Genomic DNA, 25,172 nt, shown 5'->3' on the forward strand with positions numbered 1-25,172 from the left:
TGGAAGTGTTGGCAACCAATCTGATCTCAATATGAGATCCGGATGGTTCGCAGAGCTTTTGCGTCCCTATACACACACACATTTGGTTTTCCTTTAATATCTGAAAAACTACTGAACAGATTTACACCAAATGACAAAAATGGTTCTTTCTGGACTAAGAGCTACCTTATGGCCAAATTTGGTGTACTTCAGTCCAGAGGTTTAAGCTGCAGTCTCAACTAAAATCTCTATTAGAATTAAGATTGGAAAAACACTTTTTTTGACACCCCCTTTTCTCGGTTCCAGCTTGACAGATCACCCCGAAACTTTCCATGCACAACAAGAGTCACCAGGGGCACTTTTTGGGGAAAGGTTTGTGAACATTTGTTAACTGGCTCTAAACATATAGGCAAGTCAAAAAACGCTTTTCCTATGGAAACATGGTCCTAACTATGCAACCATCAGTTGGTAGGTGTATGTATATATAAATCAGGCCACACAAAATCATACAAATGTTACTAGACCTCCTGGTCTAGTGACTTAAATAATCTACTCAACCTAATTGTTATGCTCTTATCCCTTTCACGGGTTTCAAATGAGGAGATCGTGGGCTAATATTTATTTCATTGAGCTGTCATTTTCTTCATCATCACACATGAGTAACTTCAAATATGTGAGCTCAGCATGTCTGCTATGCAAAAAAACTATTTTGTTTGATTTAATAGACTACACGTTTGCTCCATATAGTATACAAATCTAGGCATATATATGATACATATGACCTCTGACCTGCCTATTAGTTCATGAACAGCATTGTCATCAGGGAGGGGGGGCAGGAATATTTCTCAAATCATGTTTAAAAACGATCCCTTTTAATGAATACATAACTAAAGCATGAAGTGGTAGCACACTCATTTGCAATCCGCAGATTTTACAATGCTTTTTGTTGTTTTTTTAAGTGCTGCAACATCGCGCTTTATCTCTTAATATTTTTTTTCTTCAATGTGCCACAAGCGCTGCAGATTTAACATGGCGGTGCACGCATTTCATTTGTGCTGGGCCTCTTCAAAATCCACTTTTTGACCCCCCCCCCCCCCGACAGCCAATTGCTGCACTTTGACAATGGCCCCGTGTGCCTATTGTCAGCGGCAGCTGCTTCTAATATTTTCGTCCGATTTCCCTATGTGACCGCGCACAGCCCCTTAAGACATGACGGACAGCAGCAGAATGAGAAATTTCCTAGTTATCACAAAGGAAAGTTTCAATTCTATTAAAGACGCGGAGGCGAGGATTATGCATAGCCTTTCTTTATTTTATTGACAGCAAGTTAGAAGAAACAGGAAAAACACAGGCTGACAACTACATATCCCATGAGGCACAATAGTAACCATGGGAGCCAGTCCACCAATCGTAGTCCAGCCGAATACATAAAGCAGCTCCCTCGACGAAGTCCGTCCTCTTTCGTCGCTGCAGGAAGTTAAGTCGTCCCCAGATTAATCCATCTTCTGATCAGATCCTAGGACAACAGAAAACTTTATAATCTCTTGACTATGGAAATCTTGGAAATACAAGAGAAGAACCACAGAGCAAGATAAAATGCAAATGCAAAAGCACTATCAGTAGTTTAAACAAAAGTGAAATAGAACGTGCAAATGCACAGAACAAGATCAATGCACAAAATACCATAAATATACACAAGGAAACATTACTTTCCTGATGTGTAGAAAAAAGACATCCAGCAAGACCTCCAAACATAAGGGAGGGAGGCTAGAAAAGCCAGGGTGTGATAATCCTCGCCTCTGCTTCCTTAATAGAATTGAAACTTTCCTTTGTGATAACTAGGAAATTTCTGATTCTATATCAGGAAGCGGAGGCGAGGATTATGCAAGTTCAAAGCTTACTCACCACCAGCGCAGCGGCTTCATGAATTGGTTTAAAATATAACTTCTTAAAAGTGGATTCTGAAGACCAATCAGCCGCATTCATAATGTCCTCTAATCTGACACCTACCTGGACAGCCTTGGAGGCCATAGCTCCCCTAGTGGATAGAGCCCCAAAGTGTCTGACGTCAATACCAGATTCAGTCCTAATCCATTTGACCCATCTAGCAATGGTAGGAGAAGATACCGCCTGAAACTGTTTTTTAATGGCAATCAGAAGCTGCCGTTCACCCAGAGGACAAACCTCCAAAGTCATATATTCATAAGATTTCAGACATCTAACAACACAAAATTTCAGAGAATCTGGAAAAGCAGGATAGGTTACTGACCGCGTACTCAATTTAGTTCTCCTAGAGATGGTAAAGGTAACTCCTCCCGGGGAAAAACACAGGCAGAAATATCAAGGGCCCTGACATCCGACACTCTCTTACAAGAAATAAGACACAGGAGGATAGCAAGTTTAGCTGAAATCTCTTTCCGGGAAAGGAAATCATTATCTTGCCAGGATAAAAGTAAACGAAGAACCACATTAACGTCCCAGAGGCCTAGGTAACGAGGCTCCGGCGGACGTGAAAGACTAATGCCTTTCAAAAGCTTACAAACCAATGGGTGTTCTCCAATCGGATCCCCATCCACAAGAGAGTGACCAGCAGAAATTGCCGACCTAAGAGTTGATAATGCAATAAGCCAATTTCTGATGAAAAAGTTCCGATAGGAAGTTCACAACGTCTGCAACGCAGGCGCCCACGGGATCCAGGTGTTTCGCCACACACCAATGAACCCATCTTCTCCAAGCTGATCTGTACCGCTTGGTAGTGCCCGGGGTCCAAGCCTGCTGGATAAGGAGTTCAGCTTCTCTTGAAAGCGAGACGTCAGTCCATCGTCTCCTGAAATCCTCCACGCCATAAGATGTAGATGGCCTTGGAGAACCAGGGAATGAGGAAGTCCCAGAGGATCTGAGAGGATGTTGTTGAAAGATGGCAACTGAAGAGGTCGGTCCCAAGACAATTCTAGAAGGGACGGAAACCAAATCTGGGCTCTCCAAATAGGAGTAATCAGGATCAGAGAGGCCCTCTGCCTGCGGACCTGGGCCGCAACTCTTTGGATGAAAAGGAAGGGGGGAAATGCGTAAGCTGGTATGCTCTCGGATCCGGTTTCCAGCTGAAGAATCAGGGAACTTGAGCGTTCCATCTGGATGCAAAAAGATCCATTAGAGGAAGGTCCTAAAGGGACACAATCTGAGAGAACACTCCGGGATCCAGTCTCCAATCGCTGGCATACTTGAAATTCCTGGGAGTTCCAGTCCGCCACACAATTCTGATCTCCCGGGTGATACTCTGCCGTCACCGAAATCTGACGTTGGAGGCAGTAATGCTAAAAATCCTTGGCGAGATCCGCCAGAATCCAGGAATGAGTACTTCCAAGGCGACTGATGTACCTCACCGCCATCGTGTTGTCCATCCTGAGTAGGACACAACATGACACCCTGTTGGTCATGAAAGATCGAATGGCAATGGAGCCCGCTAGGAGTTCCAGGCAATTGATATGGAGAAGGAGTTCCTCCTCTGTCCACCGACCTCCCACCGATAGAGAGCCGCATCTGGCACCCCAGCCCAGGCGACTGGCATCAGACTCTATCACTAGATCCGGACGGGAGCCGAAGATCGCTCTCCCATTCCATGCCACCATATGGTCCAAAGAAGTTCCGCCCTGGCCTCCAAGGAAAGGGAGGTCAACTCTGAATAAGTGAGACCTCTGTGCAGGTGCAAGGCTTTCAACCTCTGTAGGGCCCTGTAGTGTAGAGGACCCGGAAAGATGGCTTGAATCGAGGACGATAGCAAACTAACAATCCTGGCCAGCTGTCGCAGGGATATCCTGTCTCTGCGGAGAACCTGTTGAATCTCCTTTTTGATCTTTGAAATCTTCTGAGAAGGAAGATTCAAGGTGGCATCCCTCGTGTCGATGCGAAAGCCTAAAAAGATCATGCTCTGTTGGGGAACCGGGTCCGAATTCTGGACATTGATGGTGAACCCCAGATTCTGTAATAGGGAAATTGTGATCTGTAAGTGAAGGAGAAGATGATCCCTGGATTGGTCCATGAGCAGGATATCGTCCAGGTAAATTATCAGTCGAATTCCCTTGGTGCGGAGATGTTCCACCACAGGACGAAGAAGCTTGGTAAAACACCAAGGAGCTGATGAGAGACCAAAGGGAAGAGTTTTGAACTTGTAAGTTTGACCCTTCCACTGGAATTGCAGGAACCTGCAATGAGGGGGAAAAATGGGAACTGACAGATACGCATCTTTGAGGTCTAACCGGAGCAACCAATCGTTCTGGAGAAGAAGGTCTCTGAGCAGATAGATTCCCTCCATCTTGAAGTGCCGGTAAACCAACCACTCGAAGGACCTGAGATTGATAACCGGTCTGAAGCCTTTTTCTTTCCTTTCTACCAGAAATAAATTGCTTAAGAATCAGTGCGGATGAAGATGGGAGAGGGCAATAGCACCTTTTGAAAGAAGATCTAGAACTTCGTAATCTATCAGATCGGTCTCTGAGACTGAAAAAACCAAAGGGCGAGGAAGAGATGTTTGGATGGGGGACCCGTTGAACTCTATGTGAAACCCTTGAACTGTCTCTAACACCCAAGGATCTGACGTTAAGTCTGCCCAGTTTGCTAGAAACAGAGAAATCCTGCCCCCCAGACGAACAGGTGAGAGGATTTTCAAGCTTACCATTGAATCCTTGTGAATTCTGGTTGCCACCACGGCCTCTGCCTTGTCCTTTGCCTCCATGGGAAGGATTGAAGGTTCCTTGTCTGCCATCATTCCATCCATTATTTCTTTTCGCCTGTGCTCTATTGGGACCTTGGTTGAACTGTCGGCCGGAAGAGCGACCCCTGCCTCGCCCAACCCCACCAAAAACCTTCTTGGGGAATATCTTCTTCATGGAAGCCTGAGCCTTATCCAGGGCAGAATAGGTGGCTACAAACTTTCCTAACTCCTTAACAAAGGGGTCACCAAAGAGCGTACCTTGAGCTTCAGAACTTGCCTCAGAGAAAGACAGCTCTCCCAGCTTGGGGTCAATTTTCAAAAGTAATGAACGGCGACGCTCAGCGGATAGGGCACAATTGGCATTGCCCAAGAGACACATTGCCCTTTGTGCCCATCCCACAACATCATCCGTTGGGAGAGGAAGGCCTGACTCTCTGGACAGTTTCGTCAACTCAATGATTTTAGTTAGGGGCCCCACAACGTCAAGAAGATTGTCCTGACAAGCCCTCCAGGAACGATCGATCCCCTTTTTCGGATCCTTCGTGTATTTAGCAAAAAAAGGTGCAAATCTTGGGGTCCAACTCAGGGGTACTAGCAACACCATTGGGGAGAGATGGTCTAGGACACTCTGACCTAAGGCGTGATCTCACCTCTTGAGAAAGAGGCTGCCTAATCTTGGCGGCAACATAATCCGCCGTCTTTTTATCAGGTACCCAATGAGAAGTTCGTGGTCGAAAGATACAGGTAGGATCAAACATATCCGCATGAACCTGATCTCCATCACCAACATCAGAACACGAAGAATGCGGACCCTAAGACCTGCCCAAATCAAACATATCGTCAGAGGAATTGTCATCATCCTCAAACACCTCCTCATCCTCATCCTCACCCTCACCGCCTTCTGGAAACCCCTCTTCAGGGTCGAAGTCTGGGGTGGACTCGCCACCAGTATATCCGGTTAAGTCTTCCGCCCAGTAGGGAGCGCTTCTTATGGAAGACCTCCGCAAGCTTGCTGAAGCCTTCCAGGTGCCCCGCGTCACGCTTAATGGCCTTACGTGGCACCACAGTGTGAATGCCACTAGGCCCAGCCCCACTGTCTCCCAGGATGCCAGAACCAGTCTTGAATGCATGAGCAGACAATTTGTTAATGCTGTCCTGCAGAGGGGCAAGCGCCTTGGCAATGGCCGAAGAAAGGAGCTTGTCAACCTCTGCAGGAGTGCGTGCCTGGCGGGGCTGCTCCTCAGCAGAGTGAGCTGATACATAGTCATGGTCAGAGTTTGACTGCATATTTAATGAGGGTTGGGCACCCATAAACAGACACACCCTACTAAAGTATCAAGAGTCCCCCCAACACAAGTGCCTCAAGAAACAGGTGTGCAACCAGAAAAGGTATGACTTGTAATATAACAAATAGAAGTGGCTGTGTACTCTTTTGTAAAAAAAATTTTTTATAACCACCAAGTCACTGCTATCAATGGGCAAAGCCATTAAAACATTCTGTAACGCGGTGTCAGTGCTGGGGGGGGGCGAGGCAGAGCAACAAGAAAGACGAAGCGCCAGTAGCCTCATCGCGTTTCACCACATGCGCGCAAAGGGCGCTGTGGTGAAGGTGAAGCACCGGCAGCGCATCGGAGAGAAACAGCACTGCACGGCGCACGCGCTATACAGAGACACTCAAGCAAAACCTACTGCGTCAGCCACACAGCGGGAGAAAACCCGCAACCAATACAATGGAAATACAAGCTGTCACAACAATAAACTGCCCCTGCAAGTCCAGAGTACGCAGAAAGAATTTGCAGAGGGACTTAACTGAAGGCAGCAATGAAGAAAGAGGACGGACTTCGTCGAGGGAGCTGCTTTATGTATTCGGCTGGACTATGATTGATGGAATGGCTCCCATGGTTACTGTTGTGCCTCATGGGATATGTAGTTGGCAGCCTGTGTTTTTCTGTTTCTTCAAACTTGCTGTCAATAAAATGAAAAAAGGCTATGCATAATCCTCGCCTCTGCTTCCTGGCATAGAATGTTAGTTTACTGCAGATAGATGACTCTTCCTACATCCAACGATAATCTGGGTAAGTTAAAGGCCAGGTGTTAATTAATAGGCTGGGTAGGCTCAGCTTGTTATTCACACTTTGCAGATGTAGCACAAACCGACCGCAAGGTATTGGAGCGCTTTACGTGAGCAGCACTTCTCTGCTAGTGGCAGCTCGCTGCGCTTTGCTCTGCGGTTTACTTGCCAAAAACCATGACCTTTACAAACGGCTGTTAACCTCCATTTCCTCGATTTGTTCCCTTGTGAAATAGATCCAAAAAACACTGTGGCTGTAAATGTCTTCAGACATTTTTCTATTTGAACGTGCAGCTGTAGATTTAGAAGTGAGGTGGGGTAATGGCGGCATCGCTTTTTATCTTCGCTTTGCTCGCCCCACACATGTAACCTTTTCCTTTCTCCAATGTTTTAGTGAATGCGCACTGCCTCAAAGAGACTTTCCTCACCAGCAAGGCACTGCACGGAGGGAGGAAAAACACACCCACCTCTCACGCCTGCTCTTTCAGGGATAGCTGAGGAGCCATGCGCGGGCAGCGCCACTCTTCATTGCGGGGAAAGTCTGGGGGTTGTTATGAATTGGTAATTAGGCTGTGTGTGGTGCATGTGGATAACTTGCTGACGGTGAGGGATGTTTTAAGGGATAATGAAGTAGCTCAAAAGTGCTTTATGTATACAGCGAAAGTGCAGGAAGCAATTTGCTGCCTGTCCTCCCCCACCCCACCATGGGTAACATAATAAAAAATAGGACTACTTGGGGGTGTGGGTCGAGTTATCAGGGGGGTGGAGGAGAAAGGAAACCAGCACTGGCATAGCCAATAGGTCTCGCCTTTGAGACCTTATACTTTTAGTTATCCAGCACAATATCTTTGGTGCAACAACATCAACTGTTGCATGGCTAAACACTTCCCCGAAGGCGAGACATATTGTCTATGCCAATGCATGTTGTATAGTGCAGTGATATTGCCAATAGGCCCAAGATTTTGAAAGTAACGAAAATAAGACACCAAGCATTACTTCATGGCAGGAGAATGACAAGCACAAGAAGGATATTGGTGTAAATTAAAGAGTAAGTTAGACCAGAAATAAAGGAACATTTAACAGAATGTGTTTATACATATTAGGTAGATAGTAGGCCAATTCAGCAAGGATAGAAAGTGCCAATTCATCAATCTTTCTTCTGATGCACCAAGAGCATAATCTACTGAGACTCAAAAATCGAAGAGGATGCATGAGATGAAGTTTACCAGTCAGTAGGCAGGCTGAAAAACTGGCATATTTTGCCACACATTAGCAAACACGTAAATTCTTGTTATGCATGACACCTTCAACCAATAGCAGATTCCAATCAGGTATTTTGAACACTATTCTTTTAATGTTAACAACAAAATACAAGTCTCAAAATGCACAGCATGTTTGCAGCAAAAAGCCACGATAAACTAAAGGTTTTCACTTGAACGGAGAAACTTGTCATAATACGTTTCTGGTCATTTCTTAAACAAGCGCGTCCCCAACGCAGTCCCTAAACGGTGTACAGTGTTGGATTATATTTTTATCAGAGAAGCGCTTGTACCAAATCCAGCCCATGCTTGCTGCCCTGAAATGCAGGTTTTTTTCCAAACCCATACTTCAACAGCCCTTAAACTATCGCACTGTTCTCCCGAACTTGCTTGCAGCAATAGGGCACACACACAAGGCAGCAACCAACACTCACTGACCGCTGCCACCAGCACTGCCTGCACCCCTCTCTTACTGACAGCCCGGGATCAGACTAGAAAGAAACACAAAGGTGGCCTATCAGAGGCCGATCTTCACCAGGCAGCTGCTACTGATGACAACCAACAGGAAAGCGGCTCACGTTACAAAATTACAGGCAGGCCTGTAGACCCTGAAAGCGTCTCAGTATCGTCTCAAGCTTCCCCCTGCCCATCCTGGGGGAGGAGACCTAGCACCTCGCCCAGGATGTGCATTGTTGCAAGCCCAGGAGAGTGGGGGGCTCTCCACCCAGGGGTCCAGAAACAAGTCTGCTGTGTGGCAGCCTAGGCAGCCTCTCAGTCCAGACGTGGATTGCAGGTTTAGGTTTTAGGGGGCATCTCTAAGATGCCCTCTGGTGTATTTTACATTAAATCTTGCACTGACATCAGTGCGGGTTTAATGTGCTGAGAAGTTTGATACCAACCTTCTCAATCTTCAGTCATTATGGTGCTGTGGAGTTCGTAATGACGACCTCCCAGCACCATATACTCTTAAAGGTAGCACTGCACTTACAGTGCCCAGGAATGGCCCTGGGTACTGTAGGGACACAGGACTCATGCACCTGTGCCCAGAGCACTGGCAAAGGGTACCCAGCTAGAGGGGTGACTTAGGTATGCCAGGGCAGTGGGTTTGTGGGCATGGCACACAGAGATGTGGGCCATGTTGACTCTCTGTTTAGTTCTGCACCCAGACACTCAGCCTGCAAAGGCAGTGTGTGGGTGTCAGGGTACAGGGCCCCTAAGGTTGGCACAATAAGTGCTGCAGCCCTTGGGGGTATTCTCTGGTCACCATTTACTAGGGGCTGATAGGTGTCCAGAGATGCCAATTGGGTTTTAGTTTCCATACAGTTTTAGGGAAGGAACACAGGCCCTGGGTACCTGGTTGGCAGGAGCCCAGGGCACACTCAGTCAAAGCACATCAGCAGTTCAGAAAAAAGTGGGGGCATACCAATGCAAGAAAGATAGCACTTTCTCACACAACCTCCCCCCTGTCCCCCCCGCCAAACGAAAGGTGATGAGACTAACCTTGCCCTAGGCTAGGGAGTCTTCATTGCCTAAGTGGAAGTACCTGGAAAGTCCATCTGCATTGGCATGGGCTGTCCCTGGTCGGTGTTCCACTTCAAAGTCCATTCCCTGTAGGGAGATGGACCATCTCAGTAGTTTTGGATTTTCCCCTTTCATCTGCATTAGCCATCTGAGAGGTCTGTGGTCCGTTTGAATTAGAAAGTGAGTTCCAAACAAGTAGGGCCTCAACTTCTTCAGGGACCAAACTACAGCAAAGGCCTCCCTCTCAATTGCACTCCGACGCTGCTCTCTGGGGAGTAGTCTCCTGGGTATTAAAAAAAAACTTGTTGGTCTTGGCCTTCCTCATTGATCTGGGACAGGACCGCTCCTATCCCCAGCTCTGAGGCATCAGTCTGCACTATGAACTGCTTGGAGTAGTCTGGTGCTTTTAGAATGGGTGCTGAGCACATTGCTTCTTTCAGGGTGTCAAAAGCCTTTTGGCAGCTAACAGTCCAGTTTACTTTCTTGGGCATTTTCTTGGAGGGGAGTTCTGTGAGGGTAGTCACAATGGACCCATATCCCTTCACAAACTTCCTGTAGTATCCAATCAAGCCAAGGAATGCCCTGACTTGGGTCTGGGTTGTTGGAGCTGCCCAGTCCATGATGCTCTGGATCTTGGGCTGTAAGGGTTGGACCTGGCCTCCACCAACAAGGTGGCCCAGGTATACCACAGTGCCCTGCCCCATCTGGCACTTGGATGCCTTGATAGTCAGTCCTGCAGATTGCAGGGCTTGTAGAACCTTCCCAAGGTGGATCAGGTGATCCTGCCAGGTGGAGCTAAAGACATAAATATCATCAAGATAAGCTGCACTAAAGGACTCCAATCCAGTCAGGACTTGGTTCACCAACCTCTGGAAGGTGGAAGGGGCATTCGTTAACGCAAAAGGCATTACAGTAAATTGATGGTTCCCATCAGGTGTGGAGAATGCGGTTTTCTCTTTGGCTCCTGGGGCAAGGCCAATTTGCCAGTACCCTGCAGTTAAGTCAAAGGTACTGAGAAATTTGGCTGCCCCCAATTTATCTATCAACTCATCTGCTCTTGGAATGGGGTGAGTATCTGTCTTGGTGACAGAGTTGACCCCTCTATAGTCCACACAGAACCTCATCTCTCTCTTTTCACCTTGTTGATGAGGCTTGGGGACCAGAACCAATGGGCTGGCCCTGGGGCTCTCAGAGAGTTTAATCACCCCTAGCTCCAGCATCTTGCTGACTTCTGCTTTGATGCTTTCCTTGACTTGGTCTGATTGTAAATAGAGTTTGTTTTTGACAGGGTTACTGTCACCAATGTCCACATCATGGGTACACCGGCGGGTCAGACCAGGGGTCATGCAAAAAAGACTAGCAAACTATTGCAAGACTTGCTTGCAGTCAGCCTGTTGTTGGGTAGAGAGGGTGTCTGAGAAGACCACTCCATCTACTGACCCATCTTTTGGGCTAGAAGAGTGGAGTTCAAGGAGAGGTTCACACTCTCTGCTTCCTGTTCCTCATCAGTCACCATCAGCATGGTAAGGTCAGCCCTTTCATTGTAGAGTTTAAGGCGGTTCACATGGATAACCCTTTTGGGTGTCCTGCTCGTGCCCAGGTCCACTAGGTAAGTGACCGCACTCTTTTTCTCCAGATTAGGGTAAGGGCCACTTCATCTGTCTTGGAGAGCCCTTGGTGCCACTAGCTCCAAAACCCACACCTGTTGCCCAGGTTGAAATTCAACCATGGCAACTTTTTGGTCATACCAGTGCTTTTGAAGCTCCTGGCTGGCCTCAAGATTCTTGGATGCCTTTTCCTTATATTCAGCCATTCTGGACCTTAGGCCAAGCACATAGTCCACAATGTCTTGTTTGGGTTCTTGGAGATGCCTCTCCCAACCCTCTTTCACAAGACAAAGTGGTCCCCTTACAGGATGATCAAACAGAAGGTCAAAGGGTGAAAATCCTACTCTCTTCTGTGGCACTTCACTATAAGCGAAAAGAAGGCATGGTAACAGGACATCCCATCTCCTTTTGAGTTTTTCAGGGAGTCCCATGATCATACCTTTCAATGTCTTGTTGAATCTCTCAACAATGCCATTGGTTGGTGGGCGGTATGGGGTAGTAAACTTGTACTGCACACCACACTACATGAAGTTGGAACCTCTGTCTGAAACCACCTCCGTTGGAAACCCTACCCTGGTGAAGACACCCAGGAGGGCATTGGCTACTGCAGGAGCTGTAGTAACCCTAAGGGGAATTGCTTCAGGGTACCTAGTAGCATGATCCAGTACAACTAGAATGAATTTGTTCCCTGAGGCTGTGGGAGGTTCAAGTGGACCCATAATGTCCACACCTACCCTTTCAAAGGGTACCCCCACCACTGGCAGTGGTATCAGGGGGGCCTTTGGGTGGCCACCTGTCTTGCCACTGGCCTGACAGGTAACACAGGAGCTCACAAACTCCTTCACCGTTTGGTGCATCTGGGGCCAGTAGAAGTGGCTAACTTGCCATTCTCAAGTTTTGTTCTGCCCCAGATGTCCAGCTAGGGGGATGTCATAAGCTAAAGTTAGGAGGAACTCCCTGTACTTCTGAGGCACTACCACCCTCCTGGTAGCTCCAGGAGTGGGGTTTCTTGCCTCAGCATACAGTAACCCCTCTTCCCAATAAGCTCTGTGGGTACCACTGACATCTCCCTGGGCTTCTGAAACAGCTTGCTGCCTCAGGCTTTCAAGAGTGAGGCAGTCTTGCTGACCCTGGCACAGCTCTTCCCTAGTGGGTCCCCCTGGCCCCAGGAATCCAACCTGGCAAGGCTCAAGCTCCGCTGGCTTAGTTCCATCTAGGGTTTCCAAGTCCTCTCCCTTGGGAGAGGTGTCCTGAGAGGTTTGCTGTGGAGAAGCTGGTCCCCCAGTCTTCTTGCCTTTTCTCTTGGTTGGTTGGGCCATACTTCCAGGCTCCAAACCTACTTGTTCATCTTTCTTTTTGCTCTGTGCTCTGGTTTGCACACACATCAGTCTAGGGATATCCAGCATGGCTGTATGGGTTATTTGCTCCACCTCAGCCCAGGCTGAGGTTTCCAGGTAATTTCCAAGCAGACAGTCAGCTGGAAATTGTGGAGAGACCACTACCAGTTTCAGGCCAGTAACCTCCCCCCAACCTAATGTCACCATAGCCATAGGGCGTTGGGTGGTAATGCTGTCAGCATTGGTGACTGGGTAAGTTTTCCCAATCAAGTATTGCTCTGGGGAAACCAGCACTTAATTCACCATAGTGATACTGGCACCTGTATCCCTCAGGGTTTCTACTCTAGTTCCATTAATGGAGGAGTATTGCAAATACTTTTTACAGTTGGGTGGCCAACCAGCTACAGTGGCAAACTCCATTTCCCCCAAGGATATAGGCTAGCTTGAGTGTATTCCCAGATTTGCTCTGGGCACTCCTCTGATCCCATCTGTAGATTCACTGTCCCTGGAGTAGCTGTACTGGGTGCCTTAGGGGATTTATTGTAGGGGCAGTTTTTGTCTATAGTTAAATGTCCCAACTTTTTACAGTTGTTACAATAGGCCTTGTTAGGATCAAAGTTCTTCCCCCTATAGGGCTGAGGCACATAGGGAGTAGTTTGGGACCCACCCACCCGTATAGGTTTTTTGGGGCCCTTTGGAAGACTCAGACTTTTTATCTTGGGGATTCTCACCACCTTTTCCCTGGGGAGGTTTTGTAACCACCTTCTTTTGGTCACCCCCAGTGGCTGTCCTTGTCACCCTAGTCTTGACCCAATGGTCTGCCTACTTAACCAAATCTTGGGGAGAAATTAGACCTAGGTCCACCAAATGCTGATGCAACTTTTCATTTGTGCAATTACTCAAAATGTGTTCCTTCAAAAACAAATTATAAAGTCCAGTAAAATCATGCACATTGTGTCCAGTCAACCAACTATCCAATGTCTTTACTGAGTAGTCTACAAAATCTATCCAGGATTGGGTCTGGGTTTTGTGAGCCCACCTGAACCTGATTCTATACTCCTCAGTAGTGAGCCCAAATCCCTCAATCAGAGTTTTCCTAATGAAGTCATAGGACCCTGCATCTGGCCGAGAGAGGGTCAGAAGCCTGTCTCTGCAGTTACCAGAGAACAATTCCCACAGGAGTGTGCCCCAGAGAGGTTTCTTTAATATTCTGATATCACAAGCCCTCTAAAAGGCTTTGAACCAATTGGTGATATCATCACCTTCCTCAAATTTAGGGACAATCCCTTTTGGGATCTTAGGATCAAAAGATTGTTCTTTATCCTTATTATTGGTATTGCTGCCACCAGAGATAGGAGCTAAACCCATCTTTTTCCTTTCTTTTTCTAGAGCCAGGAGTCTGGACTCTAGATCTAATTTCTTGGCCAACTTTGCTAAGAAGCTGTCATCTTCATTGGGGCTCCCCCAATGTGTTCTCTGGGGCCCAGTCCACCTGAGTGGAACCCAGGCTCCTACAAGCTGACTCTTGGATTTAAGGGTGTAGAGACCCTTACTTCCCTAGAGATGGGGGGGGGGGGGAGAATTGGTATTATCCTCCTCCTCCTCCTCCTCCTCCTCTTCTTCCTCTGACTGGGTGTCACCCTGTTCAGAGGGGTGCCCTTTTGCATACTCAGCCAGGAGCTCCTGGAGCCCTTGTTTGGTTGGATGCAGGCCATGACTATATTTTTAAGTTTGCATAGGGACCTCAATTCCTTGAAATTCAAGTGCAAGTAAGGTGTGAGGTAGAGCTCCTCAACCAGGTCCATGTTATCTCCACTAATAGCTGGGTTCTGTTGAGACATTCTAACCTGACAGTTCTAACCCTCTACCATAATTATAGTGACTTATTTTTCTAAACTTCTAATGGGACTTAAGCAAGGCCCTACCAGACTTTTAATATTTTGGAAAAACCAATTTCAGAATTCTAAAGGCAATTTGAGTTCTGTCGTGTGATCAGATTGTAACCAAGTAGTCCAACGAATGCAAGTTTGTATCCCACCGCTGATCCAATGTGAGAAAGTGGCTCAATATATATACTGGACCAAAGTAAGGTACAGTGTGTATGGAGTCCACAATCCCCAGAGGTATAAGAGGTTAAAGCCAGGTGTGACCTTACTCTCTAAAGTGATAGCTTGGTCGAGCAGTTAGGCAGTACCAGAGGACAGTGTAAAGCATTTGTTGTAAACACTCAGTCAGCAAAAGGTTTCACACACTCAAGGACTAAACTCCAGGCCAATTGTTTTTATATCAAAATATATATAGTTGTGTTATTTTTAGAGCCAACAGGTATCAAAATATACTTTTCTCAATATGAGTGATCTCAGATGAATACTTTGCAGAAAGGCAATTAACTTTGTAAACACACTAGGTATAGGAGTTACAGTAGGCAACACAATTCTAAACACAATTTAACATGGAGCTCAATGGGGTTTTCTACATAAATGCAGTTGATTACTTTATAGATTACTTTTGTAATCCCAGGACTGTACTTTTGTAATCCCAGGACTGGATCCTAGATTCAGTTTTGGGGTCTAAGCTGAAAACAGTGTGGTAAAAACGTTTTGGTTATTGCAATGATTTTTAAGGAATAAAAAAGGTATTTTCAAAGTTGACACTTGGAAACTTTTCAGTGAAAAACTGGCAGTGTTATCCTATGGCAGGAAAGTCAAGTCACAGGTAAAGTACGTTCTCGTTACTTTTGTAATCCGGTACTGGGCTCCTAGGTCCAGCACTGGGAACTCTATCCAAGACAGGTAAGCAATTACGTTTCAGTAGTTGGTACAATTTTTAAGGAATATTTGTAACTTTCAAAAGTAGACACTTAGAAGAATTTTCAGAGATAAACAGTCAATGGTTTCCTATGGAAGAAAATTCAGTTATTGCTAAGTCCGGTTAAAATTACTTTTGCAGGTCAGTACTGGGCTGAAAGGTACAGTACTGGCTCCTCTCCTGATTCCAGTTGAGTATTTAAAAATTCGTTACTCGGCTGATTTTCATAGGAATATTTTAGAGTTTCAAAACTTCACACTTGGAAGATTTTTCAAGTCAAACCAGTCAATTGTATCCTATGGTAGGAAAGAGAGTTATCGGTTTTCAAGTGAGTACTCGCCTGGTGAAGTTAAGGTTCTGGGCATAGACTCAGGGGCCCCCCCAGGGTCAGGTAGGTACAGTTGGTTCAGCTGCAGCGGCACAGGGGCGGCCGGGTGCAGAGGTAGTTAGGCCCAATGTTATCCAATGAGAGGCAGGGGGCCTTCGGTTGGTGGCGGACGGCTACCAGGCCACACAGCTGTGGGAGCTGGGCTCTTGGTCACTCGCTCAGGGCAAATGGGGAAGTAGGATAGGGTACAGGTTGCACTGCCAGAGGCACTCAGGCAGCTGGTTGCAGGGTGCTTTTGAGCCGTCGGGCGCTCAATGTTATTCAATGATGATCTTGAAAAGGGAACAAAGGCTGCAGGCTCGGAGACGGAGGACGTTCTGGATCGACCAACACTTCGAGGGGTAAATTGGGATCTTGGAGGATAGGTAGGCACCTAGGAGTTGGGCACAGGGGGCAGTGGGGCGCCGGTGCAGGGGTGTCTTTTGAGGTTGGGAAATCTTACCCCTGCTGGTCACGGTCGGAGGGGTCCTTTGTCCTGAGGCTGCAGGCGTCGTCTGGGTCGTCGAGAAGGGTCTTTGGGACTGGACCTCTGGTCCCAGTCGCCAGGGGAACGTCCTCGTGGTCTTGGATAACTCGGGCATGGGCCGGGCTAGGCGGGTGCAGAGTGGGTTGGTTGGGAGCTTCCTGGCTGACACCAGGGGTATGATTGTTGAGCAGAGCCTCTGATTAAGGGAGACCCAGTCTTTAAGAGGGTCAATCCAGGCAGGTCCTCCGGATATCCCAAGGTTGCTGTCCGCAGGAGTCGCCGGGATTAGGCAGGGGCAGGTTCCAGGATCGACAGGCCGGCAGGGCTGGGGCCAAGTCAGTTGGTGTCGTCCTGTTAGCAGCTGCATGGCGGGTCTTCTTCTTGATCTTCTTTCTTTTCTTATCGGGATCTGAGGAAGGAAGGATAAGGGAGCCCCATAATACTGAATTTAGGGGTGTTACAGGTAGGGCAAAGGCAGAGACCAATAGGTCCCTGTGCTAGGGTGGGTACACCCCGTAGCCTGCTCCTGTCCGGTGGAAGGGGGACAGGAGCCTGGCTGTGATTGGGCAGGGCTCCCCATCTTCAAGATGCCCGGGGTCGAGCTTCACCTAGTTTCCCCCACCTGAAGGGTGGGGATTCTCACAGGCTGGCACACCCCCCTCACTGACGTAGGTTTTCCCGCCAGTCTTCCCGCCAAAGAGGGGGTCAGGACTGGTGGGTGCCAGTTGCTGGGTACAGCAAATGGTCTGGAGAAGCTCACAGAGGCGGCAGGCCTTTGAAGCTTTTCCCTTCCCATCCAGGGGGAGGAGACCTAGCACCTCGCCCAGGATGTGCATTGCTGCAGGCCCAGGAGCGCGGGGGGCTCTCCACCCAGGGGTCCAGCAACATGTCTGCTGTGTGGCAGCCTAGGCAGCCTCTCAGTCCAGACGTGGATTGCAGGTTTAGGTTTTAGGGGGCATCTCTAAGATGCTCTCTGGTGTATTTTACATTAAATCTTTCACTGGCATCAGTGCGGGTTTAATGTGCTGAGAAGTTTGATACCTAACTTCTGAGTCTTCAGTGCAGCCATTATGGTGCTGTGGAGTTAGTAATGACGACCTCCCAGCACCATATACTCTTAATGGCAGTACTGCACTTACAGTGTCCGAGAATGGCCCTAGGTACTGTAGGGGCGCAGGGCTCATGCACTTGTGCCCACACCACTGGCATAGGGCACCCAGCTAGAGGGGTGCCAGGGAAGTGGGTTTGTGGGCATGGCTTACAGAGATGTGGGCCATGTCGACTCTCTGTTTAGTTCTGCACCTAGACACTCAGCCTGCAAAGGCAGTGTGTGGGTGTCGGGGTACAGGGCCCCTAAGGGTGGCACAATAAGTGCTGCAGCCCTTAGGGGCCTTCTCTGGTCACCATGCCCTGGGTAACTAGGGTACCATTTACTAGGGGCCGATAGGTGGCCAGAGATGCCAATTGGGTTTTAGTTTCAATACAGTCTTAGGGAAGGAACACAGGCCCTGGGTACCTCGTTGGCAGGAGCCCAGGGCACACTCAGTCAAAGCACATCAGCAGTTCAGAAAAAAGTGGGGGCATATCAATGCAAGAAAAGGTTATTTATTTTATTTTTAAAGTTTTGTATAGCGCTAGCTAGACCTGTAGGTATCAGAGCGCTTCACATACAGGGATTGACTACTGTCTTGAGGTCATCTTGGGGAAGAAAAGGCTTCAATTTCTTGAGGTGTTTTAGAGAGAAAAGAGCACTTTTTTCAGAGTTTTTGATGTGGTCCTCCATTGATAGGTTCTTGTCAAGGGTGATGCCTAGAGACTTAACTGAGTCGGATAGAACGAGGGGGCAGTTTAGGGCAACCAGATTCCTGAGCCACTCTTGGAAAGGATGCAATTCCCACATATCTGCTGCGTGTGGCTACCTTTACGCTGTGGATTCTCTCAGAAGGGTCTCTGAGAATCCAGGGCATAAAAACTTTACCCCTCCCCAACAAGGGGAGAGTGAGTGCTTTGGTAAAGGGCACACACCATGGTGGTAACTTTAGGGATAATGGTGTATTGCTTGGTAAAACAGCTTTAGAATCCGCCCATGGGGCATAGTCGGAGGTCAATCAGAAGATTCCATCCTCGTGGGAGAAGGTTATTTGATTGTGTGCTCTAAGTTGATTCCACCTCCAACACCAGATTACATAGAGGACTTTGTGTCAAGGTTAAAACACAAGGGTGGTGGCCATCTTGCGGACCTAATTTCTCCTGCGTCTGGGCTTCAGAGGTAAATGTTATGCACTGCAAGCAATAACACTCAGAGTTACAGGTCACAATTTCCTACTTTGACTTATTGTGCCTTTGGACGTTGTTCTCTAGCAGCTGACATTTAACCAGTTATTGCATCAAATGACCAAACACCAAAAGCATCTAGAAAAATTCTCCAGTCTGTGCTTGCTAAACGTTTTCAAGTATGTTGTGTTTATAGGGTTTATCACTAATCCCTGTAGTTAGCTGAAAATCCTTACCACAACACTTCCAAATCCACTACAAAGGTATGGTTTTTCTCCTGTTTGTGTTTGTGTAGTGCACTCGAATGGCTTTTTCCCTAAGTGGGTTCGCTGATGATTTCTTAATGTTGAAAGGACACTAAAACTACATTCACATTCACTGCAATGGTAGGGTTTTCAACTGTGTGTATATGCTGATGTCTTTGTATGTTTGATAACTGACTAAAGCACTTAACACACTCACTGCACTTGAAAGTTTTTTTCCCTGTGTTGTGTGTTCGCTGATGATTCCTTAATTTTGAGGAACAACTTAAACTATTTCCACATTCATTGCAATCAGATGGTTTTTCCCCTGCGTGTGTTTGCGGATGTCTCTGCAGAATTGATAACAGACTAAAGCTCTTCATACATTCACTGCACTGGAATGACTTTTCCCCTGTGTGCGTTAGCTGATAACTTCTGAGATTTGACGAATCACTAAAACTACTTCCACATTCATTGCAACCAATCTGTTGACGAGCTTACACAGCACTACTTACCACAGTCATAAAATTACAGGTGCTCTGCTTGCGAGAGAGGCCATAAGGCGGGGAGGCACAGGCTTACTGGCAGGACAGACATCTTCAGCACAGGAAAGGCAGAGCCACCCTACACGATGGCGCTGGGACTGAGGAAGTGGAGAACGGCAGAAATGTCATGTGACATGGCATAGCCAGATGGAGTTGGAGGGGAGGAGTGCAGTCATGCGATACTGGAATGCAGCCTGCCGTGCAGCTGACACTGCGCGCCACTAATTACTACGCTCACTCCCGAGACACATCGGCTATGGGAGGGGACATTTAGAGATAAGGCGGGACATACAGGAGCCTTTGGCCATTTGCGTGCTTTCTTTTGTGAAAGCCTTACGCAATGCCCAATCAAATGCGTGGCCGTAAAAAAAAATAAACACAAGGAAAAGCTCTGGGAGTTGGCAGTATTTACAATATGCCCCGCAGAGCAGCGCATGCGCGATGGCTCAGGCAAGACGTAAAAAGCACACGAGGAAGGATGCAACAAGGAGCGGCCGAAAGCTGCCCAAGGAGAACAGGACATGAGCTAAGCAAGAAACACATGGGAAAGAGCAACACAGACCATGGGAGAGAGAGCAACATGAATTGTAGAGGAGTGGAGCACAGATATAAGGGAGAGCAACACAGAACACGAGCGAGAGAGAAGCACATAAGAAAGACAACTGTAAAACACATGCGCTCTCAAGCGAAAAAAACAAAAGATAGTTCCCTAAAAGTGAGCAGTGGAAGCACACAGGTAAAGAGGAAATACTTCAGTGGAGGGTAAAAGACAAGATGGACAAGGCAAGCCATTCAATAAGAAGTAAGCACATGAGTGACAGTAAAGCCAAACCATGGTAAAAAATTCAAAGTATGATTGTTGACCTAAGTGGGAGGAACATGGCGGCCGCTAGCTAAACGGCAGCAGCCGGATTCCCCCTATGGAGTAACTAATTCCTGCGCTTTTTTGTGTATTATTTAGACCCCCGTATGATTATTTGATATTTTGTATCCCCCCTGGTGCGATTTCAACATACTGCTGCGCTTACTGCCGAGTATGCCCCCGGAGCACGGATTGAACCTACGGATCCCCGGAGTAAGTTGCAGGGTGAGCGAGGACCGTGAGGATCGCAAGGAGAACCAGCGGGAGCAGGACGACGTATCTGGGGGCTGGCGCTGGCTCTGGGAGGATTACAGTTAGGGGGTCAATCCGGTAGTCAAAGGGACCTGGGTAATTATATGATATAGAGAGAGTGGTATAGAGACTCTGGGAGGAGGCGGCTCGGACACGGAAGAGGCGCGATTTTGCCTTGCTCGCGATCCGGGTCATCGGGGGCACAGCCAGCGGCAGTTACCGTGGAGTGGAGTCGGCGAGAGGAGCGGCGCATGGAAACTCAAGTAAAATTTTATCTCGGCAGCGTAGCGGAGTAAACTCTAAGGTAGGGGGCCATCAATGTTTCTTTTCCCCGCCCTGTGGGGGCTTCAAGGTTGTTGGTGCTGGTAGCTATTCGACAGGAACCCGGTATGATAAAATATATAACGGTACATACGATGGTATATTTAGAGGACTAAATCCCCCACAATCAAGCGAGGTTAATTCACTTAGTGCTCCAACTAGTTGTATGGATGTAGGAGGGATATCTGGCAAGGGCGCTGGCAGTGTGGTCAGCCCTAGGTGCTCCAGCGACAGAGAGAACAGTTTGTACCCTACTAAAACAAACAGGTACGCATTAAGAGCCAGGACAGTGTTTGATTCAACTAAGGGAAAGCCCGTATATCCCCTACGCATTTCACCCCCAGTTTCTGAAGTGAGGGAACGTGTAAGAAGGGGTAAAGCTAAGTTGAATACCTCAGAAGAATATTTGAGTGTGAAAAATATAAAAAGTAAGGGAAAAAGTAAAAGCGTTAAAGAAGCTGCTGCCAGTATAAAAGTTACCCCCTCACTTAAAACTTATTACAAGGTAATGTCTACCACTACCACTACCACCTCCGCTATCAGCTGCTCTCCTTTGCCGGCTCAGCCTGCCCAGCTCACTCAGCCCACCCAGTCCACTCAGCCCATTCAGTCTACTCAATCCACCTCGGCTACCGTGGTAGTAAATGCTATGGGGGTACCATTGCAGGGAGACCCGATAGTGACTCCCATGAGCTCTGTTAAAGAAGGGAGTGCAGAGAAGCTTCCAGCCCCGGTAGAGGCAGTGGTTGTAGTGCATTCAGATATTGGCCTGTTAAATAGGTATTCAGCGTTAGGGGGGGACGGATCAGGAGATACCCTATTGGATTCCACAAAAAGACCAAAAGCTCTGATGTTTTGAACGCAGCGCAATTAGTACAAGTACACCATCCCACCTCATTTCATAGTGCCGGCGCAGAGATCACTACAAATAAATCAGCTGCAACTTCACGCACATTGGCCGACATATTACTAGCTATAAAGGATGAAATTACCAGCAGGTTCACGGTATCGGAAACCAATCAAGCAGAAATGACTAACAGATTCTTAATTTCTGAGGCTAATCAAGCAGCAATTAAGGCATCTTGTGATGGGTTGGCCAAGAGGCTGGACAAGGTCACCCTCAGAACCGAGGCAATTGAGTGGGAAATCCCTAAGATCAAGGAATCTATGCGTACCACCGAAGCAGAGGTCACCAAGCTGTCTGTTCAGAACAAAAGAACTAAAAGAAGACATTGAGCGTTTGGAGAATTACTCGCGCCGGAACAACTTGAGACTCCTGAATGTGCCTGAAGCCCTGGAGGGGGGTGATATTAAGGGTTTTGTGTGAGAAGTTGGCCTGGTATATGATGCTCACTAGTTCTAGTGATCACCTTGTACCATGCCAAGCAACCCTTATGATGATTGGTAAGTCAACCTTATAGACCAGCTATCCTAGTGGTAGCGTGGACAAAGCAGTCTTAGGGTAAACTCTGAAAGGCATGTGAAGCAAGCTGTTTTACCATATACAACCCCTTTGAATACCAAATGAAAGGACACCACACAGATATATATTGAAAATATATATATATATTTATTAACTACAAATATCCCCTATACTCTTTACGAGCACAGAAGCACAAGCGTTAAAACAAAACACAGTTTAAATACACAAAAGTTGCACAATATGGATGAGGGCGGGTGGACACTCAAACCATATGTTAAGAAAGTGGTATAAGAGATACCAATCGAAAAGGAAGTAGGCCTAGGGCCTTGGGAATCGCTGGAGCTGATCGGGACTAGCAGTGACTAAGTCAGGAAAGGCCCGCGGGACTCGGGTGCAGTGCTTAGAGTGCACGCGTTCACCAATGCATTGTCTATGGTGCGTAAAAGTTACAAAATTAGTGTTTTAGGAACCTTCCGAGTGACCTAGAGGAGTGACACTTTAGACAGACACTAGAAGTGTGTACCAGTGTAGGAAAACCGGCGTTGTTGAGTTACCTCACCCACAGGAAGCGGGTGCACAGGTGCGAAGTAGTGTCGGGTTTCGTCACGCAGGTCGATGGTGCTTGGAGCTGAAGATGCTGCAGGCGGCTCGATGTGAAGAGTTCTGGTGGATCTGAAGTGGTGAAGACCTGAAAGCAGAGGGGACAATGTTCAAAGTCACTAGCCAGTGACTACCGTGGAACCAGATTGGAACCAAGTGATGTCGGGTGCAGACAGGCGTTGAGGTGTAGCTTCTCTCAGCAGCCATGTGGACACGAAGAGGTCAAGGACGTCCAGGCGTCGGTCACGAGCTGGCCCACGAAGGCTCTAGCTGATGGCGGTGTCGGCAACTTGATCGGAGCAAACAGGCCTTGGCTAATGCAAGCCACGCAGGAAGTGAAAAAGGCTTATCACTCGGACCAGCAAGGTCAGAGCGGATGCTCCCTTTTACAGGAGCGAGGGCAAGTCTGGAGCAACCAGACCTGCAGTGTAGATTGTAGATTTTCATCGCCAAGATGGCCGCTGACCACGTGGCAAGTGGCCGGGATGGTGCGTCGAGTGGCACGATGCAAAAGGGCCCCACGCAGATCGTGGAGATGCTGGGGGGCTGATCTTCGGTGCAAGGGCTGCTCGGTTGTGGGGCTTCTCAAACCCCAAAGCACAGCGTCGAGGGTGCCTCGAGTGCTGCGCAGTCAGCGTCTAGGGGGTCTTTCAAGAGGTCCGGTCGCACGTCTCTCGGTGCCTCCACGGGTCCCTTCTCTGCAGGAACTGTGGATCGGGTGGTGAGAAGTCTGGGACTTGACAGGCTCTGGGCTCAGGCGAAAGGCGGCAGCAAAGCAGACGTCGAGTTGCTGGATGGTGCCTGTGTCCACAGGGTGGCCAATCCTAGGCCACAAGGGAGAAACTCTTCAGTCTTCTGTGCAGCAGAATGTCGAAGTCCAGTCGTCTTCTTAGTTTCAAGTTGATTCAGGATGATCTGAGGTGCTATGGCACTGCTCCCACTCTTATTCCCAATCTAAGGGGTGGATTACCTGCTAGGTCCCTCTTCTGGGTGGGACCAGGAAGGGGGGCGGTTACACCCCCTTTCCTTTGTCCAGCTCCTCGCCAGGCCTGGGTCTGGAAAGTCCCAGGACCGGTTTGGGCTGGCTTATGCACGGGGACACCTTGTATGCCCCGGGCATGTCTGATTCTATTCAGCCCTGTCCTACCCAATACACAAAATCCTGTCTGGGGTGGTGCTCGCACCTCCCAAGGCAGGAAATCCTTTGTCCAAGCCTCCCTCGCTGGAAGGACTCCCAGCAGCAGGAGGTCAGACTTGTGTCTGTGGTGGCAGCATCCCTTTTGTGATGCTGAGGCTCTGGTTAACTTTAACCGGGGTTAAGGCTATGTACATGTTGTGTCCCTCTAGAAGGGTGGAATGCTATCCCTGTCGACAGAACTTTTGAGGGGATAGTATTCCAAATCGTATGACACCTTACTCGACATGTTTTGATAAAGCCAAACCAAAGTTAGCATATAACCGCGAGGATTATAATGCACTTAAGAGTATATGGTATGGCAATATCCCGGAACAGCTAAGGGAGTTGTTCCCGACAGCTGCAGACTGGCTCAGCTCATGCTAGAGCACCATCTCACATATATCCAAGCACTCTGCCTCCAGAATTGATGAGGCCTTCCATAGGAGTGGCTGATAGGAACATATGAGTCCAGTTTAGGTTAGGTATAGATATACTACACCTAAGCAAGAGGTGATTACACCAACTTGCCCCAGCTGAGTGATCAGCCAGTTGTGTCAAATATGGAGGCCAGGCCAGGGGTGGCACAATACATGCTGCAGCCCCTGGTAGGCCTTGGAAACACCTATGCCCTGGGTACCTAGGGTACACTGTTACAGGGGCCAATAAGGTGAACCAGTTCCAATTCGTAATGCACCTAGAGTGCATTGGCAGTAATTTAGAGAGAGAACAGCAGGCTGTGGGTCTAATTAGCAGGCCCACAGCCACATTAAGTCATAAACCAGTGAAGCAAAAAGCAAAACTTTTGGGTGACCATAGGATAGCAGACCCTACTCTCCTACATTTTGTAATATCCTATTGAAGGGAACAGTGTTAAAGGACTCACCTGAGGTCGATTTGCTGCATGATATTCAGAGGGTACATCGCGATCCCTTCAGAAGAAACCTCGTAAAACAGAAACCCAGGAAGATCCTGGTGAACTTTTTAACATATTCCGTAAAGGAGCAGATTTTGTCTTCTGCCCTGAAAGAAGGCTCCATATACTTTAACAGCTCCAATCCTTTTACCTTTCAAATAAGATCAGACACATCGCACATAACTGCAACGAGGCAGTGGGAGCTGGGGAAAAGGTTGGAGGAGTTAAACAGCATAGGGCCAAGGCTCAGTTGAAATTCCCAGCATTGCTAAGGGTGATGTGGATTAACCACATGCACCAAATCAAAACTGGGGAAGAGGCGGATGCTCTTATTGCAAAGATCAGAGACGGACAAGGGGGGAAGCAGACTTAGAGGGTCTTTTTTATTTACACTTATGACATGTAATAAGCAGAAA

The 25,172-nt window shown here is 47.9% G+C and overlaps 1 protein-coding gene and 1 pseudogene across 2 annotated transcripts in view; both read right to left on the reverse strand.

Moving 5' to 3' along the window:
• LOC147705724 (bolA-like protein 2) overlaps positions 1 to 25,172 on the reverse strand; it is a 69,923-nt gene that overhangs the window by 30,099 nt on the left and 14,652 nt on the right. The window lies entirely within an intron of this gene.
• On the reverse strand, positions 1,473 to 24,764 carry LOC147705725 (uncharacterized; annotated as a pseudogene).

Source organism: Lissotriton vulgaris, chromosome 7 (genome assembly GCF_964263255.1).
Source record: "Lissotriton vulgaris chromosome 7, aLisVul1.2, whole genome shotgun sequence".
Lineage (NCBI taxonomy): Eukaryota > Metazoa > Chordata > Amphibia > Caudata > Salamandridae > Lissotriton > Lissotriton vulgaris.